The sequence below is a fragment of the Toxotes jaculatrix genome, chromosome 17 (assembly GCF_017976425.1).
Source record: "Toxotes jaculatrix isolate fToxJac2 chromosome 17, fToxJac2.pri, whole genome shotgun sequence".
In the NCBI taxonomy this organism is placed as follows: domain Eukaryota; kingdom Metazoa; phylum Chordata; class Actinopteri; family Toxotidae; genus Toxotes; species Toxotes jaculatrix.
This window is the reverse complement of record NC_054410.1, coordinates 21524958-21546625: the sequence shown is the minus strand read 5'-3', so window position 1 is coordinate 21546625 and position 21668 is coordinate 21524958. Positions and strand designations below refer to the sequence as shown.

The 21668-nt window shown below is 43.1% G+C and overlaps 1 long non-coding RNA gene and 1 pseudogene across 1 annotated transcript in view; one reads left to right on the top strand and one right to left on the bottom strand.

Moving 5' to 3' along the window:
• Nucleotides 1–21668, top strand: part of LOC121197146 — a 208200-nt gene that overhangs the window by 79138 nt on the left and 107394 nt on the right. The gene's annotated exons all lie outside the window — the stretch shown is intronic.
• On the bottom strand, nt 7121–14117 carry LOC121197117 (annotated as a pseudogene).

Sequence of the window (21668 nt, the reverse complement as noted above, 5' to 3'; positions counted from 1 at the left end):
TCTTATCCCATTTTAAGAGGCCGTGTTTTTTTTTTATAGTCTTTCTGTGGAACATACTTGTTTATACCACTTGTACATGGAGTTAGTAGAGAAATCCCCCCCCTGTGTTTGCTACCCCATAAAGCATTCCTCCCTCTCACTGACTTTACCACCACATGACTTGAAAACAGATGCAGTCATAAAGGCATTTATTAGGGAGGCCTTGGTTCCTCTTTAATGTGAAGGTTGCACCTGCTAGCCTGCTAGCCTAATATGATCCCTCCTCTGCTTCGCAGGAGAGGGCTCCTGGTGTTTTAACACCTTCTGGGAGTCCCAGGTGCGTGGTCCAGCACTTGGCCCAGTTTTCCCTATCTGCGTTATTTTTCTCTTTCATTTGAAGACAACAGAGAACAGCAAAAAAACTGGTAGAGAGAAACGCTAAATGCTTCTCTTACCTGTCTTCTTTTTTTTTTGGAGGCAAAATGTACAGTTTGCCACTGTGGAATGAGAGTGAAGCTCATCGAGTGTTCACATCAGTAGGGTTCATCCCCCGGAGAGCATGAATAATCTTCAGCACATTTTTTAGCAATCTGTGTTTTAGATTCTGAGGTTTCTGGAGTACAAGGTTACATTTTTGTCCAATGATGGTGCTAGGGGAGAGCAGAGGGTCAGAAAAAAGAGTTTTTATCCTATTTGTATAATGAATATGTATAGATCATTTTCTGGTGATCCAGATAGTAGTTTATAAGTTAGAGTGCCTGACTGGGGATCAAGGTGCTCCTCAAGGAAAGTTTGGATCATCAAGATCAACTGCTGGCAGTCATCTGTATCTCTTCCATTTAGAATTTCATGGCAATAAAATCTCCAACCATAAATGCTGACGCATATTCGGAACCAAGTCATGGTGCTACCAGGCTTAGCAAACTACCCTGTGTCATCCCTGTGTTTAGCAACTTCATCTAGCTTCTCCTGGGGGATGCCAAGACGAACCCAGGCCAGATGGAGTGTAATTCCTCCTGCATGCTCTGGGCCTGCCCCAGGGTCTGTCTCCAGTTGGATGTGCCTGCATACCTCCACCTCCAGATGTCTAAACCACATCAACTAGCTCCTTAAATGAGAACAATCACAAGTTGTAGTCCAGCCTCCTCGCCCTGTCTCACAGAGTGAGGAGTCCAGCCTCCTCACCCTGTCTCATAGGGTGAAGCCAGAAACCCTGTGAAGAAAACTCATGCTCAGAGAAAGAAAGCTCTTGACCACAGATGAGAAAAGGTATATAGATCAACTGGTAATTGAGAGCTTTGCCTACATCCTGAATTAATTAGACAAAGACAAAAATGCACCACATACCAAAAAAAAATTGCTGAAGAGCATGAGGATCACTGCTCTGAGTGTCCCCCTGCAGGTCACAGTGCCAGACCCTTGCTGTGTTTGTTGCCTCACAGGGCTCTGGGGGGTCAACAGGAAAGCATTTAACAATGCAGACAGAGCATGATGCCTACCGGGCCTCCCCGTCGTATGAGAGTAACTTCATGGCATGTTAACGGCATATCACGGCATCAATGCTCATTTCACCACAGAAGTGTTTTATGGGTATTATAATGGTGTGCATGGATGTTGTTAATTAATAGGCAGAGGAGCCAAAGGAGCACATGGACAGAGGAAAGGGGTGTTAGATAAGAGTTTAATAATAACTGATATAGTGGAAACTACAAGCTCACGGCTGCGGTTTAAGGACCTCATTTAACCCTCTTCCACCTGTTTTCTGCAAAGTAAACAATGCTGTTCCCATTTTATGAGTCTGACTCATGGCTTACTTGAAAAGCCTTCACTTAAATCCATAACTTCATCAGGGGCCATCTGGGACAATTTGATGCTAATCACCTTTCACCGCTTGTTATAGACAGTGGACTTTTCTGTGATGCGGACAGACGTGATGGAGCACACCAAACATGACATTAAAGAGATAATCACACATTCTTTATGGAAACAATTTTTAAAATATATATATATATATATGCATATACAGTATAGGCTCACCAAGCACTTCATTAGGAACACTATATTAACCCTGAGTAGTTTCTCCCCTTGCTCTCAAACAGCTTCAGTTCTTCATGTTGTTGATTCCATAAGGTGTTGGAAATCTTCCTTTGAGATCATGTTGATATGTTGCATCGCGTCATTTGTTAGCTACACATTCAAGCTGCTGTTCCTCCTGTTCTACCAAATAACACAAAGGTGTGACTGGGGAGGCCACTGAAGTTCACTGAACTCACTGTCATGTTCATGAAACCAGTTTGAGACTTTAGCTTTGTGACATGGAGCATTATCCTGCTGGAAGTAGCCATTAGAAGATGGTGAACTGTGGCCATGAAGGGATGAACTTGGTCAGCAACAATACTCAGATCAGACTGTGACATTCAGACCATGTTTGATTGGTATTAAGGCCCAAAGTGAACCAAGAAAAAACCATCACACCTGCACCACCACCAGCCTGGACTGTTGACACAAATCAGGCATTTTTCCAGTCTTCATCTGTCCAGTTTTGATGAACCTGTGTCCACTGCACTGCAGATTTCTGTTCTTGGCTGACAGGACTGGAACCTGACATGGTCTCAGCTGTTGTAGTCCATCCATCCATTCATCCGTACAGAGTGGTTATCTGAGTTAGCATAGCCTTTCTGTCAGCTCCAACCAGCCTGACCTCTGACCTCTCTCATCAACAAAGTATTTTTCTGTCGTTAGGGCTGTGGTTTGTGTTTTTGACTTGAGTTAAACTCTAGAGAGTGCTGTGAGTGAAGATCAGCATTTTCAGAAACAGACCAACAATCATGTCACAGTCGAAGTCACTGAGATCACATTTTTCCCTCATTCTGATGTTTGATGTGAACATTAACTGAAGCTGCTGACCTGTATCTGCAGGATTTCATTTATTGCACTGCTGCCACATGATTGGCTGGTTGGATAATTACATTAATAAGCAGGTGTTCCTAATAAAGTGCTTGGTGAGTGCATGTTTCATTTAATTGTGTTTTTTGACTTCAGCTGGCTTGATGGCCAATGTGAACAGCTGCTGTGACTGCAGGTGTGATGTCACATTCATTCTACTTCCTGTAATTTGAGTGAGTTCACAACGACCGAATTCAACCAAAAGTATGTTGTTCTTGTTTACATTAGGCTTTTAACACACATGAAATAAGTAATGTTTTGTGAAAACATCTACGGTAATGAGTTAAGGTGCATGGGGATAAAGTCACTCATGGAATACCTGGGCAAACTACGGCCCGCGGGACACACCTGGCCCTTTGTGCTCTGCCCACGTGAGGTCAATCATAAATTAGAATATAAATGAAAAAATATTCATGCTGTGCATGCAATACAACTGTGTTGCTTTTATTTTGAAAAGCCAAAAGCGTGACGTTTTACGTATGGATGCACGCGGCCGTAGTTTGCCCAGGTCTGTGATAGAGCAACATTTTTAGAGACATAACCATTTTTATTGAGAGCCACAGACTTGAGAACACTAAAATGTGCCTATATGTAAAAATGAACTTCCAGAAGGAGGAGATCAAATAAATTGCCTCTCCTTTGGGAGAGATAACTGAACAGATCTGGAGTTCTTAGAAGCCTTAAGCCAATCAGGGCAAAGATCTGTCACAGAGGTGGATCCCAGGTGGTGCAGCCGGAGGGAAGCAACTGCAGCACCTTGCTCTCACAAGGTTTTAATGTCGTGTGACATGGTGACGTTCTGCAATGCTGTTGAAAGTCAGACAAAATTTCAAACCAGTCTGCATCACATTGAGTCGGTGCAGCACCGCCTTAAGTCAAAGAAGCCTTCAAGTAAGGGACTGTGCAAAAAAAATCACTGGGGTGAGCAGGACTGAGATTATTAGTTTTTACTCTGATCCCTTCTATTGATGCAGAAATCACCTCAGAGATCTGTGTACACTCACAGTGCTATCAATTGTCTCAGTCACAGTTCAGCTGACTGGAAGAACTTGACTTGGCACACCAGACTTGACTCATTTAATCAACTGATCTCAGTCTTCAGACAGTTGATTGGTCAAAATGTGTGCTCTTGATTGGTTGGAACAAAAACCTGCAGCCACATGGCCCTTTGTGGAACAGTTTGGACACCACTGCTCTAAGGGGGAAGTTATGGTTGGTCTCTGCTTCTGCTCCAGTTTCTTCAAAGGGAATGATGAGGTAGGAGAAGCCATGTGCATACTAATCAATTAATAGTCATTTTCATACAGTCTCAAACCTGAATTTATCTCATTTACAGTACTAGCACTTTACTAAAGATTGATTCAAACACAAGTATATAAACCTTGTCTTGTGCTGTATTGGTTAATGTGACTGCATTATATCAATGCCTGAGCCTTGATCACTACTGCTACTACTGTTCACTACATTTACTGAATAACAACACAGACATTGATGCACTGTTAGTATCACAGAGGAGTTCTTCACTCCTGACAGTTCTCTATCCAGACTCCATGTTATGGTGACATGATGTCACCTAGTGAGCAGCATGGAGTACTGCAGCCGTCACTGCCATACAGCTTTTCTGAATGACTGACACCCTGGCAGTGATTCCATTAACACATGTAGCTGGGTATTTTGTACAGAACTCTTCCTATGATTGTGCAATGTGCTTATAAAGAAAGTACTACCAGCTCATCAGTTTACTTTGATTCATCAACACAAGCTGGTCTGGAGAACAATATGTTCTTCAATATGTTGTTATTATTAATAAAACCGGACTGACAGACATTCTGCTGCATCATGAGTTAGCACTTGAAAGAGGCATTTTTAATTTTAATAAAGTATTTTTTCGTTGTTGTATTGGTGCGTTAACTGACTTCTCCCTCCACTGCTCAGCAGAATTTAGTTCTGCACAGCTTACAGGACTAAAATTTGAATCTTCACTCCCTCCGTTATTGTTCCCTCATGCTACTTAGTCACCTCAACAGGAAAAGATGATCAATGATCAATTTTACAATCAACGAGGGAATTATTGTCCACCAATAATGGAAAGTCTCTATTTTAGATTTTAAATTACAAGGAATACAACAAAAATACTCAAATGTGTGTGTGTAATGCACATGTCGTCTAAAGAAAATACTATGATACTATATTATAAACACAACAATATGGAAATCCTCCATCTGTCCAATTAAAGCAAACCCCCACCCACAGTCTTAACATCCCTGGTAATGAAATATTTTGAGAGTCTGGTTCTTTTCCAGTTACAGAAGGACGTAGGTGTAAACACTGACCCTCTCCAGTTTGCATATAAACAACATATGTGGGCTGATGATGCTGTTCTGACACTGCTGCATGGCGCTCCACCTTAAGAAGCCCAGAGCATATGTTAGCATGGTCTCTGTGGACTTCAGAGGTCTTCAGCACAGTGTAATCCCATCTGATGAGACAAAGCCTGCTCCAAATGGACGTCGGCTCGCATCTGATCCTCTGGGTTCTTTCATTTCTGACAGTCAGTTCAGTTCTACTCGAAAACAACTCCACTGGAGCTGCACAGTAATCTCACCACTCTGGACATTGATGAGTGCAGGAGCTCAGATCCAGAAATAACCTACATCAAACACTGATGACACACTCACTGTGGATTCCACTAACCCTGAAGGGGCAGTTACAAGCTGAGATGGATGCTCTCTGAGGGTGGTGTTGGAGGAATCACCCTGACCTCAGTGCCTCCAAGACCAAGGTGCTAGTCACTGATTTCCACCATGGAGAGTTGATCATTCCTACCCTGGTGGTCCATGGTCTGGTTATAGAAAGTGGAGGCATACAAATACTTCAGCACCACTACTGACCACAAACTCACTTTCAAACCTGACAGTAACATCTCTTCTTCTTGAGGAAACTCCAGGTCCACCACTCAGCTCTATTAGTGTTCTACTGGTACATAACAGCCTTCGGGCCAAAAGACAAATGTCACTCAGATTCAGGTCCACATGGGCCTTGTCCAGCTTTGTTTCTACAGCCATGTGTATTTTAATGTGGTTATTGTGGTTATTGTAAATAGTTTTTATGTGATGAAATGATAAAATGCACAGTAAAAAAATATATCTTTCAGCATTCTCTGTGATAAGTTGGGCAACACAACTATAATGTCCCTAAAGTTGTTTATGTTACAGTGTTGGATGAACTGCTTATTTTTATTTAGCCTGTGGTCTGCTATTTTAGGAAAGCAGGTCAGTGGTGTGTGTGTATGTGTGTGTGTAGGTAGGTGTGTGTTTGTGTTTGTGTTTGTGCACTTACAAAGAGGGAGAGTTGTGAGGGTCTAGACTTGGTTTTAGGGTTCCGGTTAGAATCAGGTTTAGGTTAGGGTAAGAGTTGGGATTAGGTGTGTGTGTGTGTGTCCGTGCAGGGGGAGTCTAAAAGGTCACATACATATATATTTGCCAAATGCGTAGGAGTAATTTGTGTGTGAGTGTCACGTTGCAGTGACACTTCCAGAAGAGATCAGGTGATGTTTTCCCTCGGACAGACAGATGGACAGATGGCTGTGGCCGCTGTGAGAAGGCAGATCAGACAGACAGACAGCAGCAGATGCTGTAAGCAGTGGACGTCACTGCCACGGAGTCTTCCCTCACAGAGGCCACAGCAAAAACAGCAGCCTGAAATTGTTCCCATTTTTATTGTGGCGTTTGTTGTGTTATTTTTCTTTGGTAACAGCCTTTACATGTCTGTAACTTACAGAAGTTATGTAGCCGATCCAAGGGCTGATCTTGTGAGTATTTCCAGCAGCTGAACGGTGTGTGTGGAACTAGATCTGTTCATGGTTGTGAAGGAACATGTCAGCCACTGCAACACCGTGGTTCACTGATGGGATTTTAATAGTTATTGAACAACAGTGGAGCAAAGAGGAATAAGATACGTTAGGCTTTGATACACACACAGTACTCATTCCAATGAACTGAGAATCTGAACATGAGAAACCACCTAATAGAAGTGGTTTAAAGAGATGCCTTTAAACATTGCATTGCATATATATTCTGTATTATTTAAAAAAACAAGGGGCATTATGTGAAACGGTATGTTCAAAGCCCCCTGAGCTGAATATTCTGTGCACATGATCAACAGGATGCATTAAAAGCTGTATTTGATTAGTTAAGTTCAATAGAGCCAATGATTGTGCTGAACACAGAAAGATTAATACTGTAAAATCTGACATGTCTGTCCCCTGTTCCTTCAGATTCCTGACAGTATTATACTATTCGACAGTAACAGTCACCCTGCCTGTCATGATTTTTAATGGGTGTTTGGAACATGTGGTGGAAAAGTAGGGTCTCAGAGTTCCACTCCACTGCTTTTTAAAGCGATAGATCAGGGTGTTGTCATTGACGTCAGAGAAAGTCAGACACCCTCTCTCCCAGTCCAGCTGAACTCTGACTTTGCGTGGCCTTCGTCTAAGCTTGAGGGGGGTACTGTGGTCGGGGTAGGCCCGGTACTCACCGGAGGAGAGGGACACAGTCCACAGGCCGCCACCAGGCTCTACCTCTGAGTCTGAGGCAGGACTCGGGTTCGGATCAGAGTTGGACCAGTCCTTCCTGTGGATCGTCTCACTGGCTACACCGAGAGACCAGTGACTGTTGTCTCCCACCTCCACCTCCCAGCTGTGCCTCCCTGAGCTGATTTCATCCCAGCCCAGGATGCTCTGTGGGCTCACAAACCTTTCTGGATTGTCGGGAAGAGGCTGCTCCTCACACACATGCACGCTGGACAGGTCAGGAGACACACCTAAACACACCGAGCCCGTGTTAGGGTCCATGGTTACCGGATCTGAGGAACACAAGGACATCAGTGAGAGACAAAGAAACAGAGACAGGGATCATTACTTAAAGCCAACACACGCCATACACTCAGTGCACACATATACACACTGTCATACGTGTGACACACAACAAAACACCTTCACATATAAGAACCTCACACACATAAAAGCATCAGTTTTATCGTGTTCACACTCCACTGCTGTGTCCTCTGCCATTTCTATTACTTATAGTCCATAGGTGCATAAAAAACACAACACACACATTTTAACAGGCACTGGCAAATATTCCTCATGGCAGAAAAGAGAAGGACTCAATAGAGAAGAAGGGGTTTGGGTGTGTGAAGCCTCTTTGGTCATTTCCTGTTATCACAGTTGACTTTTAGGTTATGTCCTGGACAGCTTTCATTTCACCTCCTGTCGTAACAAGGTTAAAACTGAAACTGAAACTGAACCTGAAATTGAAACTGGACTTTGAGTCCATGGGGAGTACTTGATCCATCTCTGCAGTAGCTATATTTAAGGCATTTACCAGAAGTTTTAGCTGTGCAGTGGCACGAGTGAACAATCTGAACCATCCTTTGATTTGCTGCCCTGTTTGTACACAGAGTGAAGCTTTGCTCACAGTACTGGATGATCCTCAGCATCTTGTCCCAGACTTGGTGCTGCACGCAGCTCTGGTGTTTGGCCACATCAAGCAAAGCTCCTGGTTCATCCTCAGGCTCCTCTACTCTGCTCTGAGCCCTGGGACAAACAACAGGCAGTGAAGAAGAGCTACCACACAACAACATCTGTACGGTCTGCACTGTGTGTGATGTGTGTAACTGTTACAGGTCTGCCTGGCATTTGTGTAGTATGAGGTGAGGCTAATCCCTTGATTTTCAGTAAATACATTATATGAATAATAAATACATAAAGGATATACAGTATAAACTTATTCATTGCAAAAGAAGTTGACCTGCTTTGTATTGTTAAATGGTTTGCTATTTAATTTAATTAAAAATTGAATTGGCAAGTTGACATAATAAAACATGATGGTAGTTACTTTTAGTATTTTGTGTGTGTTGTGTGTACTTCAAAAATATTGGTATGAAATTAATTCTTTAGAAACAAATAAGTCTTCATCTTAGCTGAAGGAGCTTACTTTTCAGAGGTCTTCTTGTAATTCTGTGGGGACAGAGGAGATTCAGGTTCAGATCAGGTTTGATGTCAACACATGCTTGACAAACACACAGGGAAACAAAACCTGGTTCCTCATGAACCTCAGTGCAGAACAGATATACAGACACCACACAGTCTCTCTCTGGTCGCTCTCTGAGGTAACCTACTACAGTGACACCAGCAGTGAAGTCCCTCAGCAGATACAATGGCCAGCACACTCCAAATGTTCCTAAATATTACCACAAGCTTTGCTTGTGGTAATATTTAGGAACAGTAGATCATTAGAGTGGACATTGTGGTGAGATTGTTTTCTCAATTTAGCAGACTCTTGAAACTTGCTTGACTTGAGGAATCCATTTTCTGTTATAGTTATAGTTACAGCATCATTATGTAGCAGGATGAGATGTTTCGCCTTGCATCTCCCAGTGCGAATTTGCACCGTTTTGTTCACCTCGGTCCTCGTTAGCCTATCACCACATGGGGGCACTCTATAAAAGGGTGCTGTGGCCATCTTGACCCTCTCTTGCTCCTGGCTCCGAGGCCCACTTCCTGGTCGCCCGCTTCCTTCCGTGTTGTCGTTGCTGGCGCAGGCGCCGAACGGCCGGTCCTCCACCGACGTGCGCGGCTCGTGCTGCAAATTAGCCGCAGGTTGCTGCTAGCCTCCACTGTTGAGGAGTGAACACGCGCTCGCTTCTCTCTCCCGCAGGTGATCACACGTAGCCTGATCGAGAATTATTTGGCAGCTGCTTTGCCTGCTTTGCCTTGTTCTACCTTACCGGGGTGTTTCTGCCGCGCTTCTCCGCTGCGGTTCTGCCGGTCGCTCCGGTGTCACCGCAATCACCCCCTACCTACGCGAGTATTGAATGGGCAGTTTCGTTTGCCTTGGGCCTGGACTTTTAAAAATTGAATGAATGCACCGTGGGGTTGCTCTTCATTTAATGCCCCCATTTCCTTTGTTGCATTTAGTTAGAGTGGGTTTTGGGTTATTGTTTATTTTATTTTGTTTTCTTTATAGCTTTGTCTCTATTAGCTTAGGTTATTTGGTTTCTTAAATATTCTGTTTAACTAGGTCCTGTGCTGGTGTATTTGTTTCCTTTTTTTTTTTTTCTTTCTTGTTTCTTTCCGTCCAGTTTCATTCTTGTTCTGTGAGTGCTTTGATTAATTTGTAAGCATTGATTTATTGTTTTCTTTTGTTAGTATTTGTATATTGGTTATTTGTTTCCCTGTGTTGGGAGTGACCCCACTAATTTTATTTCCTTGTCCCCTTTTCAGTGGCTGAGAGCCGAAGGTGGTGGTGGTGGTGGTGCCGGGTGGTGGTTTCCCCCTCTTTCCTGTGTCGTGTGCCTCCCCTGGTCCTGGGTTCCTTTCACTACGTGTGTGTGGGTGTGTGTGGCTGGGGTGATATTTTTTTGTATATTATTTGGGATCCCTCACCCCTCTCCTCGGGCTGGCCCCCTGGTAAGCCTCAGCCCTGATAGGGTCCCCCCCCCCCCCCCCCCCCCCCCCCCCTTTTTCCCATCATGTCCCTTGTGTGTGAATGGTGTTTTATAGTATTTTAATACTCTGTGTGTGAATGGTGTTTTATGATGTTTTAAAACATACTGAAATCATTTTGAAATAAAGTATATTGATTATTGCCCTGGAACTACGTCTCTGCCCGTTGTAAAACGAACCTGGGTGCCTTGGAGTTGGTACAGTTGACTAAAACTAAATTGGGCGAAATTCCCAAGGTGGCGTTGTCTGGCTTCGTAGGTTGCTCTTAGTTGGGTGTTATAGTGACTGACACCATTCGCTATCTGCTACCACCCCCCATCATCATCTATCTCCTCGCCCTCGCTCGCCACAATTATATGGTGTGATTTAAGTGTCAATAGACTTGCGTGTGTCTTATCTTGAGCATCTCCAATCACAAGGCCCGCTTCCACAACAGCTTCTTTCCAGCTGCTGTCAGACTCTTGGCGCAGGACATTAAAACAGGAAGGACATATTACACCCTATACCTAGCTGGTGCAATTGTAATGGTCAGTGGCAATAGTATGATTGTAATGGCTTAATTCATGGTTATAACAAACTTACTTCATTTAAATTCCCTTTAAAAAATTTTGTTAATTCATTGTTTTAATGAAAAACGGATTGGAAAGAGTTAAAAACGTGCAATTTGCAAATCGGGATCGTTGTAATCTATTGCTCTGCGTTTGATTGCTCAAGTCTCACTCAGCCAGTAAAAAGGGGCGCGCAGCTCGCGTTCATTCATTACAACACCGAACACGACGGAAGCTACATCGCTTCTTTGTCGTTCTAATTATTCCTCCCTTTAGAGTGAAGGTTTTAGCATGTATAATGATGTACATACGTTGTGAGGAATGGGTAGGCAGTAATATGTAAGACTCTGTAACGTTTCATGTATATTTTGTCGGCTAAATGTAAATCGTTGTTGTGTTAGCCAGTTTGCTAGCAGGGTTAGCGCGGATTGCGATCCTCAGCTTTTACAGGGGCGCGACATAATAACATTGTCTATTTTTGGTGTGCAGTAAGAGTGCAATGTGCAGTAACAGAAAATGTTAAATTGGATGTGCAATTACAACCTTCTCCAATGTGCAAAAACAAAATGTGAAATCCTCAGGTGCAATAATGTTGGCATAGCCACAAACAGCCTTTGTATAGAAGCTTTTTTTTTTTTTTACATAATATAGTGTATATTTTATCTTACCTTGAGTTTTCTCTCACATTTCTATTTCTTATAGAGTTGACTCCAAGAGATATGCACAAAAAATTCTAATGTACTTCTACTGCCCTGTACCTGTGCAAATGGCAATAAATATAAAAACTCTAATCTCATCTAAATCTAATAATAAAACAAGACTGAAAAAACATATGTTTAAGGTTCTCATTAGAGGCTTCACGGTGCCAGAAAGCGTAAACTACAGTGCAGTAGTTCTTTGTCCTGGTCCCAGGACACAAAACTGCTACACAAGAGATGCTCACGCTTTATAAGGAACACCTGTGCACCTGTTTATTCTTACCATTATCCAATCAGCCAATCATGTGGCAAGCAGTGAATAAAATCATGCAAATACAGGTCAGGATCTGCAGTTATGGTGAGTGTAAATACAAATAACATCTGGGAGTGTAGAGAGCCAGAAGCACCCTGCCCCCCTGTACAGGAATTACCTTCAGAAAGAGGAAGTCGTCTAAGTCCATGGCATCTTCTGTCTCTCTGATACTGTTGGTCAGGGCTTGTATGTCACTGTTGATCCTGTCAATCTTTTCTTTCATCCTCTGACTCTTTTCCTCCTCTTCCTGTTTCAGCTCTGACATCAGAGAGGCCTCCTCGTCGCGGAGGTACTGGTGCATCTTCTCAAACTCATCCCTCAAGACCTGGGCTGTTTGTACTGACTGGCTCTGTCAACGAAGTTATGAAACAAAGCGTTAGAAGGTTTCTTCAATACTAACTTCACTCACATAAGAAATTTGGATCACCCAGCTGTCCTACATACAGTACCTTGATGTGAGCGGCAGTGTCCTCCCAGGTTTTTCTGGTGGACGTTAAACTCTCTAGCTGCTCCTGGAGGCCTCTGATAGCAGACCGCAGCTCTCTCTACAGACAGAATATCAGACTCTATACATAAAAAATGTACATTGCAAGAGACAGGCCAGATTTACTAAGAAAACGGTGTGTTGCACTTTTCATTGAATTTGTGACCATAATGTGCTTGTACTTGGCTAATGATTTACTAAGACGGCAGCTAATTCCGCAGTCAGCTGCTGGACTGTGCCTGTGTACAGCCCTCTACACGCACTGTGTGAGTGAAGGAGAGCTCAGCTGAGTAGAGGGATTTATATGGGGTCACTAAGTCAGCAGCTCGCAGCGGCACAGGTGGAGGTGGAGCTGGTGCTGTGATATATATGTTAACACTGAGCTCAGTCAGAGTCCTTAACAAACGAAAGGAGCATGCAGGTGTGGCAGGTGCTCAACATCATTTTCCTCTGTTAACATGTCTCCTACTTTTATTTCAGTGATCCTCACTTCAGTGCACCTGCAGTGAGGAGAGAGAGACACACCTTCCAAGCACAGATACAAAAGACACAAATTGCAGCTCTAGATTTCCCACAATGCAACTTGAAAGTATCTTTCTGACCTTTTATCCTCACTGTCAGGTAAACACATCTTTCACACCTGCAGCTTGTATCTAAGACTTTCTGTGATGATAAACCGAGCTGAGATGACCCTGATGATCTCACTGTGACGTCATCATGGTTATTTCCTCAGTCTCCCACAACATTATACAACTGGCTTCATATGCTGAGCAGTGCCTTTCATAGTAAACTGATCTTGATGTGTAGAATAGGTCGGAGGGTCTCTTTAATAGCCGTTGGCGCAGCTCAGCCTAACTATTCAGGTCAGTGAAGACTGTGTCCTGTCTGTCTGTCTGTCTGTCCTGGTCCTTGTGTCTGACCTTACAGTTGCGAACAGCCTCCTCTACAGAGCAGCTCCGGTGTTCTTCGTGCTCATCGGTCTGACACTGCTGGCAGAGGAGCTCCTCGTCTTGCAGACAGAAGGCAGTGAGCGTTTCTTCGTGCTGCGCGCACAGCTCTTCTTTCTCCTCCATCCCGAGTCCACCCCAAGCTCTCCCTCCATCCTCTGCTCCCTTGACACTCTCCTCTTCAGCACCAGGCGTGACTCCGTGTCTCCTGGGCTGGCCATGGAACAGGGCATCCAGCAGAGTGCGGAGAACCGAGTCCATCAGCTGTGATCCGTAGCAGATAGTGCAGCCGGCCTGGCCCAGCTCTCCCTGACTCAGCTCAATACATGTGGGACACAATTTGTGGCCACAAGGCAAGGTCAGGACGCCCAGTGACTGACATCCTGGACACTCAGACTCTTCTTGAGGTGGGGCTGGACGCTGATCCTCAGCTGAATCTATGTGTGGGGATTCCTCAACAGTCACGGTGTCTCCATTTTGATCACCAGGAGTATCTGTATCTTTGTCTTGTAGCAGCTCCTCTCCTTCCTCATGGTCAGTGTGACTGTCCCTCTCAGCCATGACAGTGCCGCAGATGACTGCTTAGTATTTGGACAGTGTAACTGATATTTAGCTGAACCACATTTAAGGTTTTGTCCCCGACCGTGTGTCCAAAAGTCTGTAGCTTTGCAACAGGTTGCAAAATCACTTGTGCTCCTCTGTAACCACAAACTCCTCCCCCCTCAGCTGCTGCACGTCCCCTCCCCTCTGAGAGCTGGAAGTCACAAAATGACATGATAAAAATACTTTTGGATTGAAATCAAGAGGCATCGTTCACGAAGAGACTCACAGGAGAATGGAAGAAACACAATTTCATTTCATGATGGAAAAAGATAAGCAGTCCTCTCAGTGTTTAGGAACACTGCCGTCACACCACTGTCCAGTACAGCCAGGGTCTGATCTGCTGGACACTGAGCAGCTCCACTGGAGCAGGTGGTGGTTTAGGGTTGTCATCAAGGGCACCTCGTTGCTAATGAGGGATGGGTGGGGTGGGGAAGTGCTGCTCCTTCACCTCCCCACAGCCCCTCCACCTAGTTTTGTCCTGCTCCTCCTTCTCTTCCTTACAGCCTTCTGTGGGACACTTTCACCCTTTCCAAAGAATGAACACAACAAAATATAAGCTAATGTGTATCCATGGTAACAGGCCCTATGTTACCCCACTATGGGGGACAGATACCTGCAACTAAATCTGGGCACTGCTTCAGGTAGCAGCCATGCTGTCGATCGTGATTGGTCAAACACTGACATCACAACAAAGACGAGAATAACTAACACAACAACAGTGACCACCATTGTGCTACTGCATCCAATTCTTAAATCAATACTTTTAAAAAAAATGGTGGAGAACAGCAGTTGTGGGACATGTCCAGGCCCTCATTAGTCTTTGTGCAGAGGAGGATTTTCACTGGGAGCTGAAGTGTTAGAAACCAGAAGATTTCTCTGCTCCTGGCAGAAATGCAGATAAAGTCAAAGATATGACAAAGTTATAGAAAAAAGAACCGTTATTACGGGGCAACTGTGGCTCAGGAGGTAGAGCGGGTCGTCCACTAGTCAGAAGGTCAGTGGTTCGACCCCAGCTCTTCCTGTCCGCATGTCAAAGTGTGGGCAAGATACTGAACGTGTCTTGTGGCTTTGAATGGTCACAAATACCAGAACAGTGCTATATAGTTGCCCAGGTTTGAAACGTCCAGGTTTGGGGGGGTAAGAACCAAGTTGTGAAGCTCCTGCAGAGAAACAGAGCTGTTAGAAAACCAAATGTGTTTTCATTTTAGATTAAACTTACTGTTTTCATCTTTTTCTATTTGTATATTACACTGTGGGACAATGGTTTTTATCAACAGCACACACTAAAAGATCCAGAGATTAAAAGATCTTTAATATGCACACTGACTGTCTTGTGTGTACTTGATTTCAGTCTGAACACAGAGTTGTTTAGATTTAGTGTGTTGTTTAGAACTGAAATGTTCTCCAGGCAGAGAGCGCCATCTTTTGGTCAAACACTATCTGGTACAGGTGAACTTGAGCATCACAGCACCACCTTTAACAGGAATGGGTGCTGTAAGATAACAGGTCTCAGTTTTTTCCCCCCTTTTTGTTCAATAATAATAATAATAAAAATAATAATTACTAACTAATCCTTCCTCTTTAATTTCGACAAACCAGCAAGAGCTGTCCCTAGTTCTGGGACAATTTCACTTCTGCTTAAGAAAATCAATGAAAAAACTTGTGGCATAATGCAACTCGTTCCCAAAATTATACGTTTGACATATTCTCTTGTTATTCATGAAAAGTAATCTGTGCTGCAGCTGAAGCTTGTCGGCTCTTATTCAGGAAGTACAGTCTCTCGATAGTCTGCTGGCAAACTCTCACACTTCATGCGCTTCTATTTAGCCATTCCTTCCTTTTATTTTTTTTTTTGTCGTCTAACCAGTCCAACAAGCATTGCCCTGCAAACATCAAATATTAAACTGAGCAGCTCATTCAAGATACGAGCTTGTGTTTGATTTTTTTTTTTTCCAAGAATATCCAGTGAGTTTTATTCATTTTTGAAAATCATGATTTTATAATGGAGGACTATGGCATAAAAGATTCAGCTCAGTTCAACCCTGCTAAAATTTAAAAGACAACCCGCTACGCTGACGTACACTATGCTTTGGACTCAAGCTCAAGCTTTAAAATGTTCACAAGACTTTGAGCTGCTAAAGTTGGACTCTACATACTGCTCTTATTAATTATTACTATGGTGATCTATTTTATGGATGTGGAGCGATTTAAGTCAAAAATAGATTTCATCAGCATGCCATTTGCCATGTGATCTGCTTTTTCTACACCAGGAGAAAATAATTTCTCCAACTCCACCCAGTCTGACCATTGTCCTCTGACCTCTGACCTCTCTCATCAACAAGGTGTTTCTGTCCTCAGAGCTGATAAGTGGAGTTGATTGAATTGATAACTGAAGTATGTTTTCTGGCTTTATCCTTCTTTAACTTTCCCTTTGTTCAACTTACTGATTCCCCTTCAGTTTTAACAACCAAAAAATAATTAAACGATATATTCTCATGCTCGCTGGCTCCTGCTGATAAAGCTAAAATCTTTAGTTTTGGGGAAATGACACTTCTCCTTAACACTGTCGTCTCAAAGTCAGAGGACTGTGAGTTCAGTTCCTGGTAAGGATCGCTTGTCTACTGCAGACACATATTCCTGTGGAAACAGGCGAAGGACAGAATTGCCAAACAGGCCGTTGTGATGTGGGAAGCTAGGGTTTGAGTCCAGCTGGAAATACACTGGCTAATGGGGCTCTGGCAAAGGATGGGTGGGCAAATCCCTCAGTCAGTGGACTGACTGGATTTTAGAAGCATCCACGATGAATTCAGACCATATAAATTCAAAGGCAAAAGGATCTGATGGATTGTCTCTGTGAACATGAAAAACACCAGCTAAAATAATTCTGACACAGGTAAAAACAAAGGAAAATAGAAACTCAGAGAATTCAGGTAAAAATCACAAAAACTGATCTTGCATTAAAAGCACCTATGGTTACTTTAATTAACATGATTAATGTTAACCAGGCTATTGACATGCTGACCCTTTAACTGCCTCCCCATATCACTGGGAAAACACTGGTAGTTTTCAGTAGAGATTCTATTAGCAAGCAAAGTAGGCACATGATTACACAAAGTAAATTAAACACGTTAGTGTATCACCACATGGACTTTATGAGGTAATAGATTTCAGGTGTTGTCTTGTGAGTCTGGAAAAAAAAGGTGTGGCTATGAACAGGACCACAAGATGGTGCTATAATGAAAAAGTTTAAAAAGGAGTAACAGTAGAGGTGACAGATGATGGATTGATGTTGAATGCTGTAATTATCCTGTGCAGTGTTTTGTTGTTTGATCCGGATGATGGCGTCAGCTGAAACACTGAGGTCTGACTGAGAACAATGCTGTGAACAATCACTGTTTAAACAAACTGTACCATTTCATGGGTCTTATCCTCTATCACCTGATGGCCTGCTAGACAGATGAACCACAGGAGAGACAGAAAAGGTTCAGTCATTACTATCTTGATGCAATTATCACATTAACATTCCCAACTCAGCATTTTTGTAACTGTAATTAATCACCAGATGATTGATTTAGCAAATGCATCTGTTGTTCAGTCAAACTAAAAAGATCCTGCATTGACAGCTGTTACCACAGTTATTCAGAATGAAACAGACAGCTGTACTCAACACTAACTACAATACAGCACACAATTATTGTGTTTAAGAATAAGTCTGTGGTTCTATGTATATATGTAAATTAGTTATCATGAGTTATAGTATAAGAAATAGAAATAGACAGAAAGAGAGTCATGGTAGTTGAAAATAAAGAGTGTTATGTTAGATGAGTGTGTGTGCGTGTGTGTGTGTGTGTGCAGATTTCTCTTTTCTATGTCCATGTCTTGTCTTTTCTTTAAAAGCATATGTCTATATTCCCTGATCTGTTGTTATCATGTGTCCTTGGGTTTCTTTGTCCATCCTTTGCCGTCCCTTTTTATGGCTATTTAAGCTACCTTTCATGTCTGGGAGATCTGTTATCTCTCAGAGGAAGTGAGAAAGAGTGGAATGGATTCCATCCTAGCAATCTGGAAAGTGGTAAAGCAGATGTATAACCGTACCTTTTCAGACAGGGAGCTTCTGCCTCCATCGTTTCCAATTTAAGCAGTAACTAAAGAGAAGGTGGCTGCTAATCTCAGGAGGCCTGTGAGGCCTGACTGATAAGCTCGTGGCCTAAGTTAGGAGATGAGTTATACAGCTGTTCTGTCACCATCTGCCATAACTTACAGCAGTGTCAGGAGCAAGGATGCACACTCTGCTGTTTTGTCTGATACCGTGAACATCTGCCAGATGTTTCCCTTCAGAGAAAGTGAAAATCATTCCATGTTATCAAAAGCATCAAAAAGTCTCATGATCATCTCTGTTTAGTTAGGTCACTGGCGGAGAGTATGAAAGGAGTATTGACCTGTCTGAAAGGACAGACAGACAGCAAACATCCAAATAAACAAAGACAACAGTGAGCTACTAGGCAGACAGGAAATCAACAGGACAGATCTAGTTATTTATTTTGTGTGAATGAGATTTATTTGATTTTACGTCTGGTCATCGTGTCCTTCCAAGGTTGTCTTTTGCAATGGCCTGTTGGGAGTGTTGCAGCCGCTGACAAATATAGACAAAATGATGATGAAGGGTTAGCAAGTTGTGTTTGTGAGTTTTGTATTGCATAAGAAATATATATTTATACTGAAGAGTATAAAATTTATACCTTCCTTTAAAATGTGTCTGGTAATAGAACAAAAACACAGAGGACAGTACCCAAAAGCAGACAGAGCTGAGACAGTTCGTTCATTTATTCACAACAAAGAGACACAAGAGGCTCTTGGAATGGTGAAGCTGGCAAAGGTCAAAACAAGAGAGAGCAGGCCAAACAAGTAAACAAGTCCAGTCAGGCTGAGGCAAGAATCCAAAATCCAGGAAACAGACAAAAGGATCAAATGTGTGGAACCATGCGTGCAACAAGTACACAGTCAGTAACTAAACTGACTAACAAAATGATCTGGCAACTGAAAAGGGGGAAGACAAGGCTATAAATAATAATAACAAGGCAGGAAGTAAAACAACATCTTACATCAGCCCAGGTCAACAACTCTCACACTGTTCCCATTTGCTGGATAAGAGAATTCCACACCAACACAGTAACATACTGTACATCGGCCTCATTTACATTCACTCCATTTGAGACTTGTGCAGTGGTGAGCAGGGGCCTGAGCTCATGCTGCCTGGCGTTGCCTCAGTCCACTGGATTCAGGCGTGTTTCTTTGTCAGGGAATGGAGCGCCACAGCTATGGAAGTAAAGTCTTTTATAAACTGCCAGTAGTACAATGCAAGTCCGACGAATCAGCAGACCTCTTGGAGCCATATTGGTGTTGGCCTCTCCTGCACTATCTTTGATGGGGTCGGCGGCCACACCTTCCTCCTAGACAACTAGGGTAGTTCTCAGGGAAAGAGGCAGATTTCAGGTTAGCCGAGTCTCTGACACATACCTGCCCGGCATGATGATGACATCCAAGTAGACCAGGCTAGTCTACCACTGCATACCAACCAGGATGCAGTCCATCCATCTCTGGAACATTACATGAACAGCATGAGGTACAGCAGGGGTGACTGGCTGTCCAGGCTGGAGCTATAGTGTTGTTTGGCTGTAGGGTTTTTGCAGGCTCGAGGAACCCCTCTTGCTAAGCCTGGACCAGAGTTCATGTGACCAACACTCTGTGCTTCTCAACGTGTTGTCTCTCACCAGGACAACAGTCTCATTGGATGTGCCTTTGCTTTGATTTGGGAGTGGAAACCGCCACAGACATCTTTTGCTCAACTCAGCCCTGAAGCTGATGGGCTGCAACAGAAGACCATGTTGACTCCTGTCAGCCAAGAACAGAGATCTGAGGCTGCGCTGGACACAGGTTCACCAAAACTGGACAGATGAAGACTGGAAAAACGCAGCCTGGTGTGATGGATCTGGATTTCTGCTGAGGCTGCAGATGGTAGGGTCAGAGTTTGGTCTCAATGAATCCATGGGCCCAATCTGCCTTGTGTCAACAGTCCAGGCTGGTGGTGGTGGTGTGATGGTGTGGGGAATGTTTTCTTGGTTCACTTTGGGCCTTAATACCAATCAATTAATGTCACAGCCTGATCTGAGTATTGTTGCTGACCATGTTCATCCCTTCATGGCCACAGTTCACCATCGTCTAATGGCTACTTCCAGCAGGATAATGCTCCATGTCACAAAGCTAAATCACTTTTTCCTGACTTGTTAAAAAGAAGGTGAGGCATGCAGCCATTATCCCTGGTGTCTCTCTCTGAACATACCGGATGGCAGATTGGCAGGCACTGGTTCTGAGAGAAGTTTTAATTGACCTTTGATTTTGAAGTTTGATGTGCACATAAGCATGGAGGTCTCTGTGGCTATATTGCAACAGTCTGGTGCCGACCTTCAGATGGCTGTAGAGAGAGTGACTAGTACTTTCTAGTGACAGCCACCTGATAGTACAAGCAGAGTACAAAAGGACTAAAGTAAAGGCTGCTAAATGTAAACACAAAAAGAGGTTTGTGGGACTTTAGAGACATCTATGTGGGTGAGCAATCACCCAATAAAGTGACCAAACTATTATGGAACACAAGTGTGCTGTTGATTCGCTCTGAGCAGACTATGCTGGATGCACTCATTCTTAGAACTATTTTTTGGAGATATCCTGTTAATTAACAGCCAAACAGGATGAAAATTGCCTTCCTAAAGGACATATTATCAGTACAATGACCTTTCATTACCTAATACATTTTATTAGCTCCAACAAATCACTTTGGTTTATTGTTATTACTACTGGTTGTGCAGCCTAAATGAAGTGGATTTCCACATGTGAAATCCACTTCTGCCTACTAGTCTGTTGTATTTAGGTATTTAGACTCAGAGAGACAAAACTGATGACCAAAAATTCTCTGAAAGCTGCTTATCATTCCTCTTCACAAGATTCATTCATGGTCAACAGTGGAAAAAAAATCTCATTTTAAGCTTGGTATGTGAGTGTTTGAACAAATGACCCTGACAATAAAGTGGCGCTGTTACAAAGACATGCACGCTCTTGTTTATAACTCTCTAATCACACTATAGTCTTTCATTTGATTCTGCTGCAAAGCACTTTGTACCCTGTGGCATGATTGCACTTAGAGGACGGTAGAACGTCAGCAGCCTGCCCGAGTGGTTTTAAATTAACCATATTGTAATAATAATTAAACAGCTGTGGGCACTGTTGATGACAGAGAGAGGAGTGAGTCTTGCTTGCAATGTTTTGAGAGCAAGTGAAAGAGAAAAAAACGCTCACAGTAATTTTTTTTTTCTTTTTACAACATTTGTGAAATCGATAAAATATATTAAGACAGCAACTATAAAACGCTCCAGAGACAATTCTAAGGACATTAGAGGTAAACAAACGCCCAACAAGTGTGAGACTGATAAAGAGAGAGTGAAAGAATCTAACACTGTGGTTCAGGGTGAGGGAGCAGTTTGCTTTAGCTGGAGGCTGCAGCTTGTGTTCAACTAATTCCAGAGACATCATGACGTAATGGACAATAAGCACAGGGACACCACAAATGAATATTACAAGTAGGATTTTAC